The sequence below is a fragment of the Mus caroli genome, chromosome 2, assembly GCF_900094665.2.
Source record: "Mus caroli chromosome 2, CAROLI_EIJ_v1.1, whole genome shotgun sequence".
In the NCBI taxonomy this organism is placed as follows: Eukaryota; Metazoa; Chordata; class Mammalia; order Rodentia; family Muridae; genus Mus; species Mus caroli.
The window spans coordinates 99,995,985-100,020,054 of NC_034571.1; positions in this window are offsets into that span (position 1 = coordinate 99,995,985).

Here is a 24,070-nt window from a genome sequence, read left to right on the forward strand (position 1 = left end):
TTTTATAGGGTCTTCCCCATTCACTGCCCCTCCCTAAACACTATGTACTGAACACTTCAATGCCCTCATGGTTGATGGGACACCACCTCGTTTGATCCTCGCCACAGCCCTATGATGTAGGCATTATTGTTCTCATCATTTTACAGATGGGGATGCTGAGAGGTTTAAGATGTACAGGGGCCAGGTACTGAACTAATGCCAGGCACAGAGTTAAAATCTAGTTACCTAGACTACAGCACCACTCTTCCTGCCTTAGGTCTTGTCTGGCTCTCTGGGCTCCTGGCAATCCACTGGCTTATTCCTTCCTTCATCAGACAGCTGGGATTTGGATTCTTTCTATATTTTCTGAAGTCTCAAAAACCAAGAGAGATTTCTGTCTTCACCAGCAGTTACAACTTTATGTGTGGCATGCTCAACTCTGGCTGCCTCCCGTGTCTAAGTTTATAACTCTCTCAGCTTCCTGTGTTTCAGACTGCAAAGTGGCACACATGGCCATGCTGGTCAGCCTGTCCTGCCCTATTGCCATCCCCACAGAAATTTGATCCCAGCATCCCTCACTCCTGAGTGTGTACCCATTGTAACTGTATGCACTCACAGGAAGACAGTCTACCTGGAGCACATGATTATTTCACAGTGTACTTCCAATAGGCACCTCCAAGAGTGATCACCCTGGGGCAGCTTATCTAGCCCATGAGTGAGAACACTGCAGGCTGACTGAATAGGAAATGCTGTTCTTCCCTAGGGAGTTTTGCTAGTTTTACATATATGTATGAGCATATATATGTATGAGCATATATATATATATGTATATATATATATACATATATATGTCATTTAAATTACTTGCAGTTTTTCCTTCAGATGCTTTTCTCCATGAGATAGCCCTCCCCATTTATATTATTATTTTTAAATAAAATTCCTCAGACTTAGCAGGAAAAGTCACTTGAAATGGGAGAGCCCACAAAACGGGATAGTGGAATAGCCTTCCCTCTGTGACCTGCTTGTGCATTAAGCATCTGGGCATTAAGCTTAATAACTTTGTGCTAATGCACAAAGGGACTGTGGAAGGCCCCGAAGTCACACTGTGCATATTGAAGTCCAAAGGGTAAAGAGAATGTGACATCCTATTGGCAGATAATGCAGGCACCATCTCATAAAAAAAGAACCGACTGGTGGTGCTGGCCTGGATGATCACCAGGGTCCCTCACAGTTGTAAAACCCTTCAGTGGTCAGTGGGGAGCAGCCCAGAGTGATAGGGTAAAAGGTGAAGATAATCAGTATTACCACACATGGCCCTGATCATTTATCTACTGCTTATTGATCTTAAGAGATATATTACTGTTAATATCCCAGAAATAATTTCAGGGGTCCCTTGAAACTCTGTTATAGATTTTAGTACCATGTTAAGACTCATGGTTATTTTCTGGCCCATATCCATAAAAACTCATATCCCTTGAGATTCTTGGTTGCAAACCATAGAAATCAATGCTAGCTTCTTCACAAAAAAAAAAAAAAAAAAAAAAATGAGTGGGAAGGGCAAGTTTACAGAAGCATCAAGAATCAGGAGGACCAAGCTTTGAAAACAGATCACAATGAAAGGACTCCTGAAGGGACTCCAGGTTCTTGGAGTAGAATCTCCAGTCTAATGCAGGAAACACCTAGTCTTCAAGCCATGCCTACAAGGGTGATGACACACCCACTTGACATCCCCTCTGCCTGGGTCAGTTCTGAGACAGAGTATCCCAGAGACCCCTGCTGAGTTCTGTCTCCAGCTCTATAGAGGAGATACTGTGGTCTCTTGGACTTCCCCACCCATTAAGCTACATTCAAAGAGAACTCCACCCCAAAGGAAACTGCAGAGGAGGATTGAATCACAACATATTTCAGAAGAGGGGCATGTCCATGAGTGTGGTTCACAGAACTACAAGAGCTTCAAAGTCAGATCAAATTGGCCTTGGCACTTCCTGGCTGTGGGACCCGATAGGTGCTGTGGACTGCCTTCCTCCTGTTGATATGGGATTAAAGGACAGGTCTATTTGTGCAAAACCTGGCTCACAAGTAAGTTGTATGTGTTTACTTCTCTTGAAAAAGAGACTTGCTCCTCACTCCCTGTCTCAGTTTGTACCCCAGCCAGACTTTTCTGGAAGCTTTTGACAATGAGTCTGAAATGACCGAAGGGAATGAAAAAGAACAATTAGTAGCCTAGATATTGAACCACATTCCACAAACAGGAAGCCCCAGAGGTCAGCCAGATATGACTGTTCAGTAGGTATGTAGAGGAAGGGAGAATCCTAGACATCTCTAACTGGATGTCTTTCCTCCCAATAGAAACTCTTACCCCATCCATTTTGCTCCTGTTTAGGATGATGGGGCACCTCTGAATTTTTTATTCTGAAACAAGTGTTTGCTTAGAATAAATACTGTTAGGATAAATGAGCAATATTATAACTTCTTTTCATGCTGAGTTAGCAGGCAAGATCAAAGTCCCTTTTTCTTCAGACTGGACTGCACTGGCATCTAGAAGTGCCTTGAGGACTTTAGATAGAAGCCACCACAGCACAGGACACAATGGCTTTATAGTTTTGCAAGCCTTTTGAAAAATAATGTTATACAGCTTGCTACTGCGTGGTATAGCAAATGGGATAAAGATCGATGCTTGCATCAAGCCATACTTCCTTAAATGAAAACATTCACTTCATCCATGGTGCACAGGTTTTGGGTTGGTTTTGTCTTAGTGGAAATATATCTATTTAGGCATCTTTTCCCCTATTCATCATTATTTTATTTATGTATTTATTTTTGAGATTATAATGTGATTATATCTCTTCCCTTTCCTCCTTCCAAACCCTTTCGTACAGATCCTGCCCCCACAGCTCTCCTTTAAATTCTTGGTGTTGTTTTCTCACTGATTATTATGGGATGAATTTATGTATATACACATAGATTCCTGAATATAACCTCTTCAGTCCCTGTAATGTTACTTGTATGTATGCCTTCAGGGTTGACTGCTTGGGACCAGGCAAACAGTTAGTGTGTTACTCCACAGGGAAGACCACCTCTCTTGTTCCCAGTTTTCCTCAGTTGCCTATAGTTGTGCAGTGTTAAGACCTCGTGGGCTTTTCCCCATTCACTTTGGTGTGTCCATTGGTAACTTGTTCAGTTCATGCTTGTGCAGTTCTGTTTATGGGTCTAGACTCTTTTGTGTAGGCAGGATGATTCAGTGGGTAACCGTGTTGAGTCCAATCCCTGGGACCCAGCTGGTGGAAGGAAAACGCAGACTTCTGAAAGTTGTCCTCTGAGCTTCCACACACTCACCATGATAATACTTACACTGCACACTCCACCTGATATACTCACCCACAAATAAATAAAATAGGGTGCGTATGTGCTTAAAATAGGGTCTTTTGAAAAACTATCCAGTACTAACTTCAGTTAAACAATAATGAAATTAACATTTTCACATCTTCAATGAATGTTAAGACACCTGTTAATGTTTTTCTATATGTATTATAAGCTATGCCAATTTTAGTAATTTTTAAAGACCTGTCATCCTTCAAACGTAACTGTGGCAAAGAATTGATGTTTTTTTTATTTCAAATCTCTAACTTGGCTAGTAACACTAGCAATGTTCAAATCTACAAATGTTCATACAACATTCAGTTGTGAGTGAGTTGTTTAAAATAAAAACAGAAAGCAATCTAAATGCCCAGCACCAAGGGATTCATAAATGAATTGTGGTCTCTTCCTATTTTATTAATTAAAAACACAACTTTATAATAGACAATAAAATGAGGAAGAAAAGTAAATTCCATGGAAGCCTTCATGTAATATACTTTAAGGAAAAAAAAAAGAAGTTTAAAACAATATGTCTGATATAAGCTCAGCTTTGTAAATAATTCACAGATACAAACAGAAATAAGACCAGGATAACAAATCAACTGCAAGATTTCTGGGTTGGTTTGATTTGGTTTTAGTTGTTTATTTACTTGTCTGCTTCCTAGCTAGTACACAATTTTACAAATCTCTATTTTTCTAACTATCATAGCAAAAAATAATTAAAACAAGTAAATTGTTTGACAAAGAAACCCACATATGATTGGCATTACTTCATTTTGACCCTTGGTTTTATCCCAAACTTCAATAGACATTAGCAGTTGTTTCTAGGGAGAATAAAAAGTCTTGAAGGAAGGAATTAATATGAATCTTATAAATGCTGCATGCATTCTTGTCTCATCTTTGAGAGTCCTTAATGGTATCTACAGGTTAATATTTGTCTAGATAGTGCTAACATACTGGCAAATGTTTCCCTTCTCTAGTTAAACTTCATGTCCATCTTTAATCAACCTACTTCAGCAAGGCTCACATATTTAATCAAGACAGTCATTCTCAAAGTATCACTTTTCTGGGCCTAGAGAATATTTTTGGTCTGTCTCACCTTGTATTTTCTGTACTGGGAGTTCATTTTGCACATGAACATAGACTGAGAAAATTACTGCCCACATTAGAACTCTTCCTACATCTAAGACTCTGAACTCTGGGGTCACCGTGCCTGGGTTTGAATTTTAGTTCCATGGGCAGTAAACAAGCTGTGTGGCTTTGGGCAAAATAGTTACCCTCTATGTTTTGTTTTCTTCTTCTGTGGTGGGAGAATATTAGCACTTACCCAATGGGGTTGTTAGGGTGGCAGAAGTTAAGACTTAGTGACCTTGAGATAGTGGCAGAGTGCATGTGCTCTGTAAAGAACAAGCTGACAACCATTCTCTACCCCGCCAGCATCCATTCACAATACTTCTTCCCTTTGCTCGGAGTCGCAGAAGCATACCCTCAAGGGAGCATTCCACAAGTTTGAGCCACTGGCCTCAGACAGTTTGCCAGGAGATCTAGGATAGGATTAGCGTTCTAGGCATTGCTCCTCCTGGAATCCACCTCCTGCAAGAGACTCTACTATGGCTGGGTCCTTTCTTACACAGCTAGTGTGAACAGCTACAACACATGAGAGGCAGGCCATTCTCCCGCTGCCCATTTCATGTGGCTTCTCTAGCATCCCACCCTTCCCTTGCTTCTTAAGTCCTGACAATGATAACACCTCCTGAGCATTACTAACCATTGGCTCCTCACTACGCTTGTGCTTCCTGAGTTCCAGGATTCTCGCCTCCCACCTCTATAAATTGCTTCTTCACTAAATGCATTTTAGTTCATCCTTTTTGAGTGAGCCAAGTGCTTCCTGCTGGGACCCTGGCTGACACAGCTGAACATTATTAATATATGTGTCCTTCTGCTCACAACAGTATTGCAGTCAGAAGAGGTTGTCAAGCATAAAGGTGATCATTTTATTGAACATGCAAGGCACCAGACAGCTTTCAGGTTCTTCTGAATTATGAATGTCCCGGGTTTTCTAAGCCATCAAAGAATCATAGTAGTGAAATTGAAAGGATGGAATCACTAGTTTCTGTTTGATGTGCATAGGAAGGTGTCTGCTGCTTGGAAATCATACTAGTCTGTGCATTGTTGTGGGTCATTTGTTTGACTGTCCTTTTAAGATTCTTGTCAATTTGAACTTTTTCTCTGGCCAAAGCATGTATGAGAAATGCCTGTCTTGAGGTTACTAAATTTCTATGAAGCTGTATTTACCAGCCAATTGTCTATTCCTTTATTTAGATATATACTAGAAGCTGAAGTCCTGCCCTGAATTAGGAAAATACTTTTGCAGAAAAAGACACTATTGGCAAGAAGCAAAGCCATCACAATTCTTGGAAAACTTAACTATATAATTGGGGGAAATAAAATTTGATCTTCTAATTACACTGAGAGAGAGAGAGAGAGAGAGAGAGAGAGAGAGAGAGAATTTCAGAAAAGGAGGAACTGTGTACCAGGACCTTTTGTTAACTGGGGGTGGGCTTGGGGAGAGAGGAAGGACACTAGAGAGGTTCATGGGATCAGCCAAGCTTGAGAAGAAAGACAAGGGTCATGGGGTTGAAGGAAGCTAAAGAGAAGACAAAATGGGGCCAGTAGATTGCTTAATCACTAAGACAGGAAATGGTTGGAGGATTTCAAGTAGGTAATGACTTTATTGGGTTTGAGTTTTGAAAACCTCATTTGATCTCTGTGGGAGCTGTTCTAGGCTCCAGGATTCCAGATGTCCCAACCTCCAACCACACCCCGCACCCCTTGACTGAAGTACAAATAGAAAATATTCAATAGTTGTCTTGCAGGTGATTAGACTGGAACTGAATTAATTCCTGCTAATCAAAGGGATTCTTCTCAAGGCCCTGGCAGTGACAGGTAATTTCAACATAAAATCACTCCTCGAGTCTGTGTCTAATCAGTCCCCGCAACTGCATTTCGGCTAGTCAACACTGCTACATATTTTTGTAACTTTCCAGTCATTTTCACATCACAGCTGTCACTGGGCTCCCCGCTGGACTCAAGTACACATAACTAATTAGTCAATCAATCAAGAAGGAGAGAAAGCCTGATGCTACCGTGAGAAGCTCTGCTAGCTAAACTCAAGGACCTGTTTCAGTCAGAATTAAAGACAAAAACAATATCCTCTTAGTAGGAAGCAGAGCTTGCAGATTAGAGATAATTCCTAATTTGGGGGCTTGTAATTTAGAGTGTGGGCAATGTGGTTACTAGGTTGGAGGGGCGCAGATCAAGAGCTAGAACTCTGCTGTTCATTGTCCTTATGTGGTGGTAGAAGGAGAGCTCTGGGGTAAGAAGAGCAGGTGAAGGCACAGGCTCCCCAGGGAGGAGTCAGTTCTTCTGGCTCTAGGAAAAGGCATAGTCCCACTGCCTGAGTAAGCTGGGCTAAGCACCTCTGTGTTATAGTACCTTTGCCTGTGGAAAATATTCATGAAAATAAAAAGACAGTACTTCCTGGGAAGCATGCTAGTCACTTTTCTATCACTGAGGTAGCTGGTGTGTGTGTGTGTGTGTGTGTGTGTGTGTGTGTGTGTGTGTGTGTTTTAGTTAATAATGGAGTAACAGGAGGATGAAATGGATTTTTTTTTTTTTTTAGAACACTGTGACAGAGACATTGAAGAGTTAACCATGGCTTCTGCGGGTATCTAATCAGCTTTTCAGATTGCTTGTGACTCTATGGATGTCTGTAAATTGTAAAGTTTTGGGTGGTTGTCATCACATATAGACCTAAGAGAGCCGGGCGTGGTGGCCCATGCCTTTAATCCCAGCACTCTGGAGGCAGAGGCAGGCGGATTTCTGAGTTCAAGGCCAGCCTGGTCTACAGAGTGAGTTCCAGGACAGCCAGGACTATACAGAGAAACCCTGTCTAGAAAAAAAAAAAAAATAGACCTAAGAGGACCAAATGGAGACGAGGCCGAGCTGCTTCTTGCCTGAGACCAGCATCCCCAACCCTGCTTATTCCCACTTAATCCCTGACATCCTGGTGTGCCCTCCCCAAAACCCGTGCCTACAGGCCTGATCGACTCATTGCATCCTCGTTTGCAAGGCCACCTACACTTCACATGGCCATCTGGCCTGTCTGTCCCAGACCTTCCAAGACCTTTGCTTCCATCTGCAGAGTCTCAAGAGAAGCCATCTAGTCCTGACATCAGGCTTGTGGCCATAGACATCAGTTTTCTGCTTTATAGAACTTGTTCATCACCCCAGTATATAATTTCTCGGGCTTTTAATACTTATTCTTCTTATAGTAACAATTTTAATCCAAGTCATAGGGTACACTATCTGTAATTTCACCAAAAAAGAAGGGAGAGGAGGAAAAAATGAAGAGAAAAATATTCTGGATAAACAAGGTTTTGTTGTTATATTTGTTTAAAATACACATGGAAGGAATGAGGAGATGGCACAGTTAGTAATGTGCTCCTCTTGTAAGCAAAACCACTCTTTAGCAAAAGCAAGATGGATATAAGAGGATCTCTGCAACTTTCTGACCAGCCAGCCTAGCTTAGGTGAGCACCAAGCCAATCAGAGTTCCTGTCTCAACAGGAGCTGTGTTCCTAAGGTTGTATTTTGGCATCCACATTCATGTGCATACACCTATACACACACACACACACACACACACACACACACACACACACACACACACACACACACACACACACACACACACACACACACGCAAATAAGCCCTGCACCTAGCAATTGTCAAATTTCCTATCCTAGCAAGTGGTAACAACTACTAAGGGAGCAGAGGTGAAATCCGGATGGATCTGACCTCAAACCAGGGATGACATTCGAACAGCTCAGCTCTAGTTCCTCTCTCAAGTCCTCTGAGACTGTGACAGGAGAACGCAGCAAGTGAACAAGTGAGAAGAGAAGTGTGGGTAAGGGGTCATCAGAGGTGTGGAGAGGCATGTAGGGTAAGGGAGCCTGGAAGAGAGATTGGGTGGGATAGTTAGGGGAAACCTCGCCGTGAGGAATCTGAGCAATGCATTTCTCCCTAATCCTGAAGGATTTCTCCAAAATCTGAAGGGCATCAGAATGTTGGACTTGAGATTCTCTAAGAGTCTGACTGTGAGGTGAAATTTGAAGAACCAGTTTGGAGCTCTGGAGACATAGAAGCTGCGGCAGAACCCTTGGCATGTAGAATAGGAAGATGCTGCATCTCTGCACAGGAGAGACAGTTATGGCCCATGAAACAGTGAAGGTAGACAGAAAGGCTGGGCTGTGGAACCTTCTATGATCAATGTTAATGTGTACATACTTAATTAAAGCCTCAGCACTCACTGCTGAACACTACACTACAGCACGCACTACAAACAGCCCTTGTGAATGGTGGAGATCCAAACCTGGTTTCCGTGTGTTTGTGTGTGTGTGTGTGTGTGTGTGTGTGTGTGTGTGTGTGTTGGGGGGATCCCCTTCTGAATGTAGAGGTATCCAAATCCCTGCTGAAGAATTAGGCTGCCTTCCTAATTGCCTTAGACCATTTCAGTCTGCTAGAGAAAATAGTGAAGGCTTTGTCAGAATAGAAATCTCTTTCTTGGACTAACAGAGAATCATTTTTCCCCCCTTTGCTGCAAGTTTATCTCAAGAGAAAAGAAAAAGCTGAATGAAGCGAGTTTAATAGCCAAATGAAAGGCAGTTCTTCTGAAACATGGGGGTTTTAACCCTCTAGTGTTCCCAGACAACGAAAACTGTGATATATGCTGTGCTTGTGGGATGCTCAGCCTAAGTGGCTACAAATTAATTGAAAAATATCCCAGATAACCCACATGGCACTGAGAGGCGGAGGCCGCTTCAGAACAAAGGCACGAGAGTGTTTTTTGTTTGGTTGCAGGTGTGGGTGACCTTGTAAGAAGCACACTATAAATTGCTGAAATTGTGGGATGATAAGCCAGGTTGATAGATTTCTGTCACTCTCCCTTGGTAACAAATGGCCTCACCTTCCTGAAGTCCACAGAGGCACATACATCAAGAAGCCCATTGCTGTGCCCAGGCTTCAGAGACATGCGCATTTACAAACCCTCAGAAGAGAGAGGCTGGCCCACACTGCGCCTGTCCACAAGAAATCACCGTCCTCTCCATGTCCTTCTGTGGTTGTCCTCTTGGGATTTTCTCTGTTTCTCTTTCCTCTTTTTCCTGGAAGTGGCATTTAACAATGCTGTCTGGAAAGAGGAAGTAGCATAGGTAGGGGAAAACCCACAATTGGGAGCTTACATTCTTTCTTTGTTCCTTGGAGCAGGCAAGTACAAACTAGAGGGGCAGGGAGACAGAGAGGGTGGGTGGTGAGAGATCACTCTATAGAAACAAGGGTCACAGGAGGAGTTTCACCATGAAATGTGTGCTGCTATGACATAAAGCAGAGGTGCTCTAGACTCCTGTCACGAGAAAAGCTATGTCAGGGTTCACAGCTGTGATTTTATACTTTCTTTGGGAAACATTTGAATTTTTCTTCATCCTCTGTATGTTCCACACAGAAACGATGCCCCATGCATCCTTCTGAGCTAGAGCGGAGGAAACAGCCCAGCAGCAGGGAAGCCCTCGTGCCTGAAAACTAGGAGTGGCCATCTGTGACAACACACTGACATAAATTTCCTAGGAAATGAATGTTGAGGAAGTAAAAGAGAGTCAGATCAATGGGGACATAGATGCCAGCTTCACTGTAGACAACTTCTTTTTCATCCTGTAAGTCTGTTTCCCTGAGTGTCAAAAAGAAATACTAGGACCTACCTGTCTTAGTTAGGGTTTCTGTTGTTGCAAAGAGATACCATGACCACAGAAACTCTTACAAAGTAAACTATTTAACTGGAGCAGGCTTATGGTTTCAGAGGTTTAGTCTACTACTGTCATGGTGAGAAGCATGGAGGCATGCAGGCAGACATGGTGCTGGACAAGAAGCTGTGGGCATCTACATGTGGATCCACGGCAGCAGGAAGAGACAGCCACATTGAACAAGGCTTGAGCACCTGAGACCTCAAAGCTGGCCCATAGAGACACACTTCCTCCAACAAGGTCACACCTACTCCAACAAGGCCACACCTCCTAATACTATCACTCCTATGGGACTATGGGGGCCTTTTTAAATTCAAATCAACACACTATCCAACATAGTTAAAATGAAGATGAGATATGCATAGGGAGAGCCCACCCCTACCCTCACGCAGAGTGCACACGGCATAGAAAGCTCAAGAACTCATAGCTTTCATTCACAAAGGAGGACATCAGTATATAAATGTACTTCTAGTGGAATCTATTGTATCATATGAGAAAGCATCATAGCAATGTAGAGAAAGCATTCTTTAAGTAAGCATAATGTGTTTGGGTTCTAGAGACAAACAGCTTCACAGAAGAACCACATTAGTTCTACAGTTTCTAGAAAGTTCTCAGCCACCTGGATCTGAAGGTAAAAGATGATCTGTTTTCACAGATAGTGCTTATGAACATAATTAAAAGTTTTTTCAGATTCTCCAGAGAATGGGATTGGATGGAATATATGTTACTGTATAAGAAGGTTCATTTTAGGAAACTGGCTCTTTTGTGGTTAGGGATAGCAGCTGACAAGTCTAAAACCAGAAGTGGAGGCAGCCAGTTGGAGACACAGGGAGACCTGATATTACAGTTCAAGTCCAAAGTCTGTGACAGTAGACACTAGGAAGGTCTGGGGTTGCAGCCCAAGTCTAAAGGGCATCCGACAAAAAGAGCCTCTTCTCCACACAAGATCTGTCTGTTGTCCTATTGGACCTTTCAATGCCCAGTGTGAGGCACACTTATGTTAGAGGACAGTCTGCTTCACAGATGTCCTTGTACATGATAGCCTACAAAAGCTGCTGCCTTCCATTGACGAAGGACTTCAGAATATCAATCTATCATGCTGTGTGCAGAGCATCACACGAGAGCAAAATAAGCCCTGATTCGATGCTGCCATTTGACTCAGGTCTGCCGACATAAAAGCAAATGTCTTCAAACCAACCAACTGAACCCTCCCAGAAACATCCGGAATAGTGTTTGAACATGTAACTGAACACGGTGACCCAGCCAATTTGACAGGTAAAATTAACCATCTTAAGTCATCTCCAGAAGACCCACCTTTTAAAACAATGCAAGTGGCTGATTAAACCAGCTTGCGGCACTCCACCTCCCACTACAGGTAAGCCTTGGCTTTGGGTCAGATATGAATGTCTCTACCACTAGAGGAGAGCACCCACTATGGCTCCACTGCAATGGCTCTTATTGTCCTTTCAACATGATCCCTAAAGCAATTGGTAAGTAGGTGCTGTTACCTGACTCTAGCTTAACGATTAAAGACAAGCCTAACCTTCCTGTGGTGTGACACATTCTAACGGTGAGAAGAGAAACGGACGGCATTTTCTGGTGCATTTTCAAGAGCATGCACTGCCTTTTGCACATGCACTGATCACTTGGAGAATGCCTATATAATACCAGTGTAAGTTGTTTCTGCAGGCTGTATACTGAGACACCCTTCTAAAAGCTCTGCTTAATTTTCCCCCCACATTGTAATTCATTGTTGGCCTTTTCTACAGTGAATTGCTGGAATTAACCAATAAATCAGCTGGAAAAGACATGCCAATTTCCTTCCCAGTTGATAAATTACAGTGTGGGGTTGCCATAACATGTTTTATTGTGTGTGCATGTGTGCACCTGCTCACGTGTGTGTGTGTGTATGTGTGTGTGTATGTGTGTGTATGTGTGCTCAAGCTCACACATACATGTGCACATTTGCTGTATTCCTATACAAAATTTACTTTTCAAGAAATGCTAAAACTTAAAGTTTCTCTATTACACACTAGTTTTAATGGGCTATATATAATGCTATATTTCTATCTTGTTACATAAAGATCTACTCAATCAATCAATGAGTGACAGTTATTGACAACTGGAACATAAGATTATTCTCCTCACTCATAAGCATTTACTTAAAAATTAATTTGCTTTTAGTTCTTACACTAATGTGGTACTAGGCCTCAGGATTCTTTGCTTCTCAGGCTTTAATATTCTTAGTAATTAATACATTAACCCTTTTAAAGATCAATGCTCCCCAGTAATGCATATTCCAATAAGTCTTACAAATTATGCTGTAACACTTTTCCTTTAACAAAATATTAATGTAATAAAAAATAGTAAGAATTTCTTTAGAGTTGCAGTATTTCACTATTCTAGGAGACTAGTTAAGAGAATATAAGAAATACGATTGGTACCTAATAACTTACTTAGGCACTTAGACAAATGCAAGAGTGTGCCACTCAGTAATGATGAAGATGGCTTTGTGTCCTCTCGGGAAGCTTGTGTGTCATCTGGGCACATACATCAGGCCTCTTGCAGATTCATCTTATTAATACATTGCAGTGCAGGCAGAGAGGTCACCCTAGGTCTTCCAGCAGAACTAAAGGAAAGGGAAAGTAGCTAAGGATAACCAGGATAGTCAAAGCAAGGCAGTTACAGGCAGGACAGACAAGGCTGTGCAAGCCAAAGACAATGTCTCTGAGACCACACGGAGTCTAGGACAGGAGGACCCTATATCTTCTTCTCTAAAAGTGTTTTCAAAAATAATTCACCCTATGATCTGCCATGATTCACCACCAGCATGTTATTACCAGGGCTAGGACTTCTAAATGATTCAGTCTCCTGACAAAGAGGGGAAAATGAAAAAGACCTGGCTTAATAAAATAAAATAAAACAAAATCATGTGAAAACACATTGCAAATCCTCAGAACACACTTAAATGGTGGGTGTAGTCACACATACACACACACAGAGAGAGAGAGAGAGAGAGAGAGAGAGAGAGAGAGAGAGAGAGAGTTGTAACCCTGGTGCTCTCTGAGGTGGAAACAGGGATCTCTGGAGCTTGCTTACCACCAGGGCCAAGCCAGTTAGCTTCAGGTTCAGAGATACAGGGGAATAAGGTAGAGAGCAGGACATTTGGTACCCTTCTCCAGCTTTGCATAAGTATTGCCTATATATTTTACACACACACACACATACACACACACACCATGCATCACACACATACATCACACATCTGCACACCCAAATTGAAAGAAAAAGCACAAAGGACACCTGGGTATGGAACCTAGGTCACTATAGGTGAAACTTCACAAAGCACTTGACCTAATAGAATCCGTCCAAATACAAAAAGCAAAGCAGAGCACCAGAAGACTTAGCAACTGAGGGGAAGTCAAGGAAACAGGTGCTTCTTTTGCTTGTGAACCAGCAGAAACCCCATCAGAAAACAGACTCTACTTCACAGGTTCACAAGGCTTTAATGAAGTGTCTGCTCACAGAAGTATGAACAGAGTCAAGGAATTCTCTGGCTCTTAGTCACAGAAGGATATAACAACAAGTCCCAGATACTATGAAGAAGCAAAACCCAACCCCGTAGCCTCTCCTTCATCACCCCTAAGTTCCTCTTGGTCCTTCTTGTTGACCAAACCCTAGTGAGAATCAGCTGGTGAAAGACCAATTGTTGTCACCATGGGTTTTAGCATCACAGGACCTTGAGAGGACCATAATAGATCCTGATCTGTATGGAAGAAGGGAACCCAGCACAGAAAACCCAGGCTGGCCTGGAACATAAACATACTCCAAATACATGTATGTGAAACCTTATAGGACAGCAAAGATTATCATGTCAGTGGTCACAGGGGAAAAAGCCACTGGTCCAGGACATTAAAGGACCTTCTAATGATTGGAGCTGCCCAACCACAGAAGGTGTGTGGTGTGACTGACAAGCTTTAGAGTGGAGCTGATCAGCTGCTAAATGATTGTGAGTGGAGCTATGGATAGAATCTCTGCTCAGGGTACGTCACATCCAAAGACACATTAGTCATTCGCCTTCACTGTTTTTCTGTATTTCTTTTAAGATCTCCCTAACGCATCATTCAACATTTGAGTCATCTATTACCTGCTTTATTTTTCTACTTGACTACTTTTAGGAGTTCTTCTGTTGGTGGCTGAACAAAGGGGAGTTGATATTTCATGCGAAACCATTACTTACGTGTCATGAATCACAGTAAATTCTCCATCTTATAAAATGAGTTATTTTTCTAGAGAGCCCTGTAACATTCAGTTGCCTTCCACTACTGTTCAGTCTTCTTAGAGGGTGCTGCTTATAGCTGCTGCCACCCCATCCCAACCCCAAGCTGTGCTCCTTGTCCTCAGGTTTGTCAGAGAAATGTGACTTTTTTTTTTTGGTCATCTTCAGAAAGTGCTTTCCCCACCAAATAGTCAGTGTGTCCCGGTGGCTTTATTTGTATGATTTCACTTTTTATCTTTATTTTATTTTATTATTTTATTCTTTATTTAATCATTTATTATTTAATCATTTTACTCTTTTACATTTCAAATGATATCCCCCTTCCCGGTTACCCCTCCACCACCTCCCTCATCCCATTCCCTCCTCTCCCCCTTCTCCTTTGCCTCTATGAAGGTGCTCCTCCACCCACTCAACCACTCCCACCTCAACACTCTAGCATCCCCCTATGCTGGTTTTAAAAGCAAAGATGTAAGAAGGAGGAGTAAGGGAAGAAGGGGCTCCCATCCTGCCTCTGCTACAGATTAGTCTTCTTGTTCATGTCCCTAATTTTCCGGGAACATGTGGCCTCAACCCAGTGAATTGTTGATACCTGAGAAGACTAAGGTTGATTCTATTTTAGAATCTCAAACTTTCTGAGTTGTTGGCTTCCCAGTTCCCCAGTCTCATCACTAGACCCCTCTTGATTCAGGGTTTTCTGGAATAAGATAAGAAAGCATGGTATTTGTATTGTCTTTACTTGACCTGCATCCATCTACCCATCTGCTTATATTGTAGGCAATAGAAATTCTTTTTTTTTCTACCTACAGAAACTCAATTGGTTATTGAACATTATCACACAGATACTTTCTTTTTCGCTTGTAACATTTGTCTTCCTAGCATTAGAATGTTGATGAAGGCGACATTCTGCACATAGTACATAGCAATGTGTGATAATTGTCTCTCAGTGTATTGCCCTAGAATCCCAGAATAACTTGCTGAGTGAAACCTTGGTTTTGGAATCTGAATCAAGACCAATTCATTCCCAAACATCTCATCAAAAATTAGCTTGGACTTTCCCAAATAATGTAATACAATACCAAAAAAAAAAAAAAAAAGAATGCTTTCTTATTTTAAATTGAGTTCAGAGACTCAGCCTCCACATAAAGTCAGACATGGTAGCATGCGTCTGTATTCCCAGCATTCCAGTGGTGAGATGGAGGTGTAGACAGGAGAATCCCCAGAAACTCACATGCTAACTAACCTGCTGTGTGCACTCATGAATAATGAAAGACCCGGTCTCAAAACAAAGGTGAGACCCACACCCAAGGTTCATCTCTACCCTCAGCACCTGCCCTAGCAAACTGGGGCCTCTGCTTACATCCCAGTGTGCACGTGTCACTTAAATAAGTATGGGTGGAGCCTGTGACAAGGGAAATGAGAAATCATCAATACAAATTCATTCAAGCTGTGGGTGCTAAGGAGCACATCTCCCCTGACCTTCACCGACCACAAGCTCCAGCCCAGAGTGGCAGCCTCTCTGGGATGTTCATTGGTCCCCCTTTCCCATCCAGCTCTATTACAGAGTTCTGCACACACCCTGAGTCCTTGATGGCTATTTTTCACTGGCTCTAATAACTCACACCTGCAAGCTTAATTGATGCTTATAAAATTCCTCAGGATTTCAGAATGAGAAGAGCTCAATGCTCAAACTGGAGATCATAACTACTGTGATTGTGCCTTTCTTTTTCACCCAACACAGTCCTCAGTCACAGGGTATCTGTGACCTGCAAGCTCTGAGGTGCATTAACATCGGCTAGTTCATAGGAGGACCTTTTGAGGCTGTGTAAATGATCCTGGGAGCACCTCACTTCAATTCTGGTACAGTATATTATCTTAACACATTAAAAAATTATCAGTGGTGAATTCTGCTTAATTTAAATTGACTTCTTTGTAGGGGGAAAGGCAATTAAAGTTAAGATTATTTAAAAGGACTCCTAGGTGCAGGAAATTATTTCAGTGGGAAAATAAAATAGCACCTTGCCACGTAATGAGATTCTTGTTTTCTCTGACTGGGGAAACACATTCTCCCTGCAGGTTCTTCTCACAGAAGCTTTTCCCATCAGGTTGGCGGTGAGCTTGTGACAAAGGGAAACAGTTTTGAACTAACTGCCTGAAAATAATCACAAAGGCTCTTCACTTTGCTTAGAAATCAACACAGGACTCAAATCGAAAACTTAATAACAATCATTTTTTTACTAGAGATGAAAAAAACTCTGACATAAGAACGTTACCTTACATAAGGAGATGTAGGTGACCAACGAATGGACCCAGCTTGTCTAGAAGTGCCCAGTTTTAACACTCAAAGTCCCTTATTTCCCAAAATTTCTTATTCTAGGCCAATGGGGAGGGTACAATTTTCACCTTAGAAATATGGTGACCCCTTACAGTTCAGGGTGTGAGCCTAGAGGAGCGGAAGGGGTTAGACCTTGCCTTTCTAAGCTTTCCCATACTCTGCACTTGAAAATACTGAAGTATAGAACCTTGATTTTAAAAGTTCAGACTCTCACTATTTTATCATAGTAGCTTAATAGTGTATGGTTAGAGGAGAAGTGGGGGCCAGGAAGTGCCTGTACAAATCAGCACTGGAGGAAAAGTTGAGTGTTGTGTTATGGTGTTCATGCCGATAGCAGAGAGCCTTCCGCACCCCGGAGGACTGCTTCCTCCCGCTGTCCTCCTGGTTTGATTTTTCCTTGTTCTTCGGCACATCCGATAACTTCCTTTCCAGTCATTGCTTATTTTCAGCTTTAATTAACAGGATTTTATGTTCTCCCTCTCTATTTAAGTTTTTCGCCAATTAAGCCAGAATCTAACTTTCAATTTTTTTTTCTTAAGGTAGAAAACACAGTATTATTTATTTGTTTTAGGATACGTTTGCAAGATAAAAATTTAGCATGTTGAGTAGAATTTGAATGTCAGATAAAGAACAATTAGCTCATACAAGCAGGTTTTTTTTTAAATTATTACCTACTCGAGATTTAATTTTAACTAGTGATTCTATGTTCTTATTTCTTAAATCTAGAAACCCTTATTTTTAAATGTAGGGTTCCCTCTGCAGCTCCTCACCTCAAATTATAGGTGGTATAGGGAGCAGATCAAGCAATGGAGCTGAACCAGGCTGGGTTTGTTATTGGAGCTTGTGGGTTATTTTCCCTGGTCTCAGTTTTCTCCTTTGCAATATGATCATATAGGGGCAAGTGTCCTTTCCACTCATATCCAGCTCAGTAATCCATAAATTAGATGTGTCTTGTTTGTGAATGTCCTTGACATAACCAAAGATATATCACGAGCCAGAGTTGGGAACTGTTGATCTGAGCTGACTCTCACAAAAGTGCAGGCAGAGCGGTTAGGCCAGTTTCCACCAGGGAGGTTTCTGAGAGGCTAAGAGTACAGGTCACATTTTATGGCTGTTTTGGAATTTGGCAGCAAGAGAGTCTGCACTAGACTTAAGAGGTCAAGAGTATTTCCCATCGAGTCTGTGTGCAGAGGAAAGACAAACAGAGTATCCTGTAGCACTGTGAGCCATGGGGTATGCTGGATACAACATGGTGACTGCCAGAACTATGTGCCAGGGCTCCAGATCCCAACACAGATGACTCATCTAGCAAGACTGGCTTTGCGAGCTTCACATTTTAATGGGTAAGCAATTTCCACACATGAGCCGAATACACTGTTTTGTGTTTTTAGCTGGGAGTTGATGCCATGGGAAAAGCTTTGAATTTTGTCAGCTTGGGTTGCAAATCCTTGGTTTATCCCCACGCTGGGTGTAACCTTCAGCAATCTACTTCATTAGAAGGGATGCTGTAAGTTAATGAGTATTTACCATGGTTTAGAGAGATGTGTTTCTTCTGATCCTACCAACAAACTGTCACATTTCTGAGTCATCACAATATCGATTATAGTTAAAATAATTCTTGTCATATAATTTTGTGTTTTGTTGTTTTAAATAAGGAAGCTAATGTTAAGAAGGGATAAAGTCTGGCCAAGGTCACATGGCATGTAGCATAGAAGACTTAAAATCAAGTCAATATGATCACAAACGTATGATCTTTCTACTCATTGCTGCAGACCTATACATTTTTTCTTTCCCTTCAGCCCTTTCCATCTCTAAACATTTATCTTTCCAAGAGTGTGAATCCCTCAGTTACCGTATAAAGAAGACAGCGTAGAACCTGGCACATTTTATCATCAAATAAATCAAACTTCCTGCATTCTACACTTGGCAGTGATTAAAGTGAAAAGAGAAATCAGTAGGCTCCTGGAACTCGGGCATGGGTGGACACAGCTGCCTTCAAGGGTGGCTAGATTCAGCGTGTATAAGACAACCTGTGGCCCTTTGCACTGCTTCCCATGATTGGGTCCATCTCAGGGTGTGTGATATTTGTTCTCATCTCTGAGCACTTTGATGTGGTCATAGACCCTATCTCACAACTGCAACTCGTTCAATTACAGCAGAAAAGAAAGAAGCCTTCCATCTTAGTTAGGATTCTATTGCTATGATGAAATACCATGATCAAAAAGCAAGTTGGCAAAGAAAGGATTGAATCATCTTATTCTTCCAGATTGCTGTTCATCACGAAAGGAAGTCAGGACAGGAACTCACTCAGGGCAGGAATCTGGAGCTGATTGCAGAGGTCATGCAGGGGTGTTGCTTACTGGCTTGCTCAGCCTGCCTTTTTGTAGAACCTAGAACTATCAGCCCAGGGATGATACCACCTTCAGTGAGCTGGACCCTCCTCCATTGATAACTAGTTGAGAAAAATGCCTTACAGCTGGATCTCATGGAGGCATTTCCTCAACTGAGTCTCCTTTCTCTCTGATGCCTTTAGCTTGTATCAAGTTGACATATAAAACCAGCTACTACACCTTTTTTTTTTCTCCAGAAACTTGAGCCAACTTCTTCCACTGGTCAGTTCAAAGCTAGGACAAGGAGATTTAGGCATACCTTTAGAGGAGGATTGGGTCACTTCCATGCAAACCATGTTGGCTGGATGTTAAGAGATGGGTTACCCACAGGAGTTAAAGAACCATTGTTTAAAACAAAGCAGGCAGAGACGAATACCTGGCGTCTGCAGTGAGCTATATTCTCTGTACTTCAGAAACAGATTTCAAGCTCTCTGAATAGACTTAAGTATAGAATTACACAGAACGTCAAAGTCTAAAGTATGTTTTGGAATCAGACCCCCCAAGAATGAAATCCCAGCTCCTGTCGCTTGTAAGCATGTGATCCTAAGCAAGAGCCTTAATCTCTCTGTTTAGTATTCCTATTTTACAAAACAGATAAAAATAACACTTTATAGGGTTGTTGTGGGCAGAAACAGAGTTAATATTCTTAAAGAATTTCAAACAGTGGCTTATAGGAAGCTTACATATGGATATATATATATATATATATATATATATATATTGTTTTCTATGATTAGGTTAACAATTGAAAACAAAGAAAATATGAACAGAGCTGCAAATATGTTTTTCTGTTTCTATACTAAGAACAACTAGTTCATTTTATGTTGCAGTGAGTGACAAGATGACACTTAGCATAAGTCCTTTTCATATTAATCAGGATAGATTAGGATCCACTGCAATAAACAAGCAATCTCCACACCCTGGTGTGTTCATACAGTAAACTATCACATCTAATTAACACCACATGGCCACAGAAGGTCACCTAGTGACTCTAAGCTACATGGTTATTTTAACGTTGAGATACTAAATGTCAGAAAAGTCAGAATCTAGGGCACTGTTGTTTTTTGTGGCAGAGAGCAAGATAAGACAGTAGAGATTTACAGAGTTTTTTTATTACATTAATTATAAATAATAGTGGATTTCATTCTGAAATTTTCGTACATGTACATAATTATTTCAGTCATATTTACACACTCCATTACCCTCTCTGCTCTTTCCTGTTCCAGCTGTCCAATTTCCCTTCTCACTAGCGCCCAATACCCCCTCCCCTTCCACTTTCAAATCTGTTTTTCAAAGACCCAATGAATTCCATTAGTGTTGCTTGCTTACAGGAGTGAAGGTTGTACATTCTTAAAGCTCCTTCCCTCATGTAACACACATCACTCCTTATCATTCCATTGGGTAAAACAACTTCTGCAGCTTCCTACAGTGAGAAAATCAGTTCATGGCCAACGTGGAAAATGAAAGAAAATTCTGTGGACATTCCTAACCATCATAGTGATGATTCGTTGATATTGATACAATCAAGTTCCGTGTCTTCAATAGGCCTTTTGATGTATTTAATTCTGTGGCTTTTCCACTGTATCTAGTCCTTATCTTTATTCAAAATTGAACAGCATTGACTTATTGAGTTTGGGATAAATGGATTATTTTGGATTTGTTTCTTATTAAGGAAGGTGAATGAGAGCAGGAAACAAAAAAGAATGATGCTATGAAAAAAGACTTGTTAATAGAATAGTGTCAATTACTTTATCTTTCATAAGAATAAATTATAATACTCTTATAAAAGGTTAAATGAGATACCATGTCCAAATTTTTAAGTTTTGTTTCTAGTGCAGTTAGTGCTTGGGTGGAGCCCCATCCTCAAGGAACACATGTGTAGAACAGGAAGTCCTCACTGAGATGAAGGGTAGGAGCTTTGGATTCATCGAAGGTGGGAGGGTGTGGCTGCCTTCAGCCATAGACCATAACTAACAAAGCTTTCCTAGTTTTGACCACCTTGGAAATGTGATTCCATCTTGGAGAAAATTGTAGCATGACTGCTAACAGGCAAGAAGGAAGACAGATGTGTACACTACATAGTCCAAAGTGTTAACACTCGGCGCCTGAAGCAGATAGGTTTTTGTTTTGTTTGCTATAAGTTGTTCATCTGGGAATGTATCTATGAGATACATTTCTGTTATGGAGAAAAATGATTACAAGGGTTTTTAAAAACAGAGTTGATCAGAAGCAACTTCAGGCTTCCAATTCAGGGGCCTCTGCAAAGTGTCAGAAGGGACAGAAGGGCCAAAGAGCAGATGGAAGAACCCATTTACAACTTCCAGTTCTGTGTGATATACACAGAGCTTTAGGAAAGCCACTGGATAGTTAGCATTGTAAAGCTTGACACAAGAGAGACCTCAGCAAGAGGCAGAAGACATGCCTGAATTCTTAATCCTTATGAGATAGGAAAAACATTTAGAAACATGTAGAATAGACTAGAAAGAATATATTTCTAATCAGTTCAAACCTAATCAGTTCAAATAACCTCATTAGTCTTGTCTCCTCTTTTTCTTTCTCCAGAGAAAGTGGCAGTATAAAAGCTACCATTGATGTGTAAGGCGGGTGTTCATGAAGGATGCACAACATCCTACAAAGTTGAAGCTTTTACTAAGGGTCCTTCACACTTAGTGTCTTCCAATATGCTTTAAATGCATCTACGTCGATAATGAACTATTCATTTTCATTGGTAAGCAGCATCTCACTGTATGAATGAACAGACATACAGTAATTCACATCTCTATATGAATATATAGTTTGCAGTTGTGGATTATTATACTTGTCATGGATAACCTTCATCCTTGGTTTTCCTTTTCCTTCTCACTTTAAATACTCTTTCAAAAAGATTGAACATTACGTCCCATGTTTTCTAGAAGATTTTCCATGTGTTCTTTATTTATTAAGAAAAGTTATTTGAAATTTCTAGATTGGTAGCAACTTTTATTGTTTACTAATTACTATTTTTTTTAATCTAAAGAGGTGATCATTTCAATGTTCTCTCAGTTTGGTGCCTTAGTGGATTCTTAGGGTCATAAGGCAGATGTTACATGTTGAATAATAATAACACCGTTCTTGCAGATGAAATCCTGATTTCACCTGTGGCAGCACTGACACGAGGTAAATGATTACACACCTTTATTTTTTTCACCTTTCCCTTCAGCTAGAAATCCAGTAGAGTCAATGGCTTGTAAATGAACTGTTGTAGAGACGGTGGTCAGAAGCTGGGGGAACACATAGCAGGTAAAACCCTTCACTTCTAACTGCTTCCTTGAGCTTGGGATCCAGGTTGGAGCAGTCAGCAGCTTTACATGAGAAAAAGGCTTTAAAAAAAAATCACTCCTAGTCACATATGGTAGTGCAGACCTGTAATCTCGGCCTTTGGGAGGCTGAGATGGGAGCATTGTGAATTTGAAACCAGCTTGTACTGTAACAGATCATCCCAGAAGAACTGGGAAATCACTACTGATGATAAATCAGTAAGCGAGGACAGCAAATGGACCTCCAAGTTTCTTGTCTGAACAAAATGAACAACTATTTAAGCCATTGTGAACAACTTTACTGTTGCTTAAACATGAACACATGCCTAATAGAGTTTCAATGATTAACCTAGGTGTCCTTGAGTGGGTCTTACTCCTCCACCATGCATTGAAAATACAGGATTCCGTGTACTCAGCTGGCACATTATTTAAGGGGTTTGTGTCTGTATTCATTGGTGAGAGAGAGCTCTAGTCTTCTCATTAAATGAAACATTTAATGAGAACATTTCCTCTTTCCTTCTAATCTTCAGAACAGTTCATAGAAGTGAATTCCAACAAGTCAATAGCAAAGGCATTTTTGGTGAATAAAGGTCTCATTGTTGGCTTATTTTTCTAAACAGTTTTATGTGTATACATGTGTTTACATACACACACACACACACACACACACACTGCTACTATATAATCTGCCTTATTTTCTTTACATACATTCAAAGTATATTTGGGAGGCGGTCAGGAACAGGGTGAATACATCTATCTCTATTGTTAGACAGAATGAAGGTAGGGACTGGTTTTCTGAGTTTTCTCCAGAATTATGGTATGACTCAGTAGTACCAATGGTTGTCTGTAATCTCTGCATATGGGGGTGAGAGGAATGGGAGTTGGAGACAGGAGAATCTTTGGACACTCACAGACCAGCTTGCCTGACATATATGAAACAGTAAGAACTGGATAGAACTGGATAGAAACACAAGGACCAACCAATGTTGTCCTCTGACTTCCATATGCATGCCCACAGTCATGTAAGGACACATGATATGCACACACATTATACACATATTTTTTACACATATATATCACATACATACATCATGCACAAGCATGCAGATGAATCAAGAAGTCACCATTTTTTTTGTTTCAGAAAGTTTATTTAGTATAATGATAATATCAGTATACCAACTTCCTTTGCAAAACACACGTTCTAAATAATTACTATATAATTTCAAACACTCCTAGAAGATGCCGTGCATAATATTCCTGCCCATTCTTTTACTTTCCCTTTCCAGAAGAAAATTCATTCTATGTCAAATGAGCCATTACTTGTATTGTAATGCTAAATTCCATACCTGACAGTCTAGGCCCACCAGTGACTTCTCGTGTTTACAAGCTTTTGTGTAAACCTTGTTCCTTGATTTATAACTATTAGTTAAATAAATTTGGCTACAGCCAATCACTGAAGGGATTAGAGCTGCATGAGGTTGGAGTGATCTGGTTGGAGGGGGAGAGACAGGGGAAGAAGGAAAAAGAAAAAGAGGAGAGGAGGAAGCTGCCCTAAAGGGGCATGGACGATGAGCCGGAG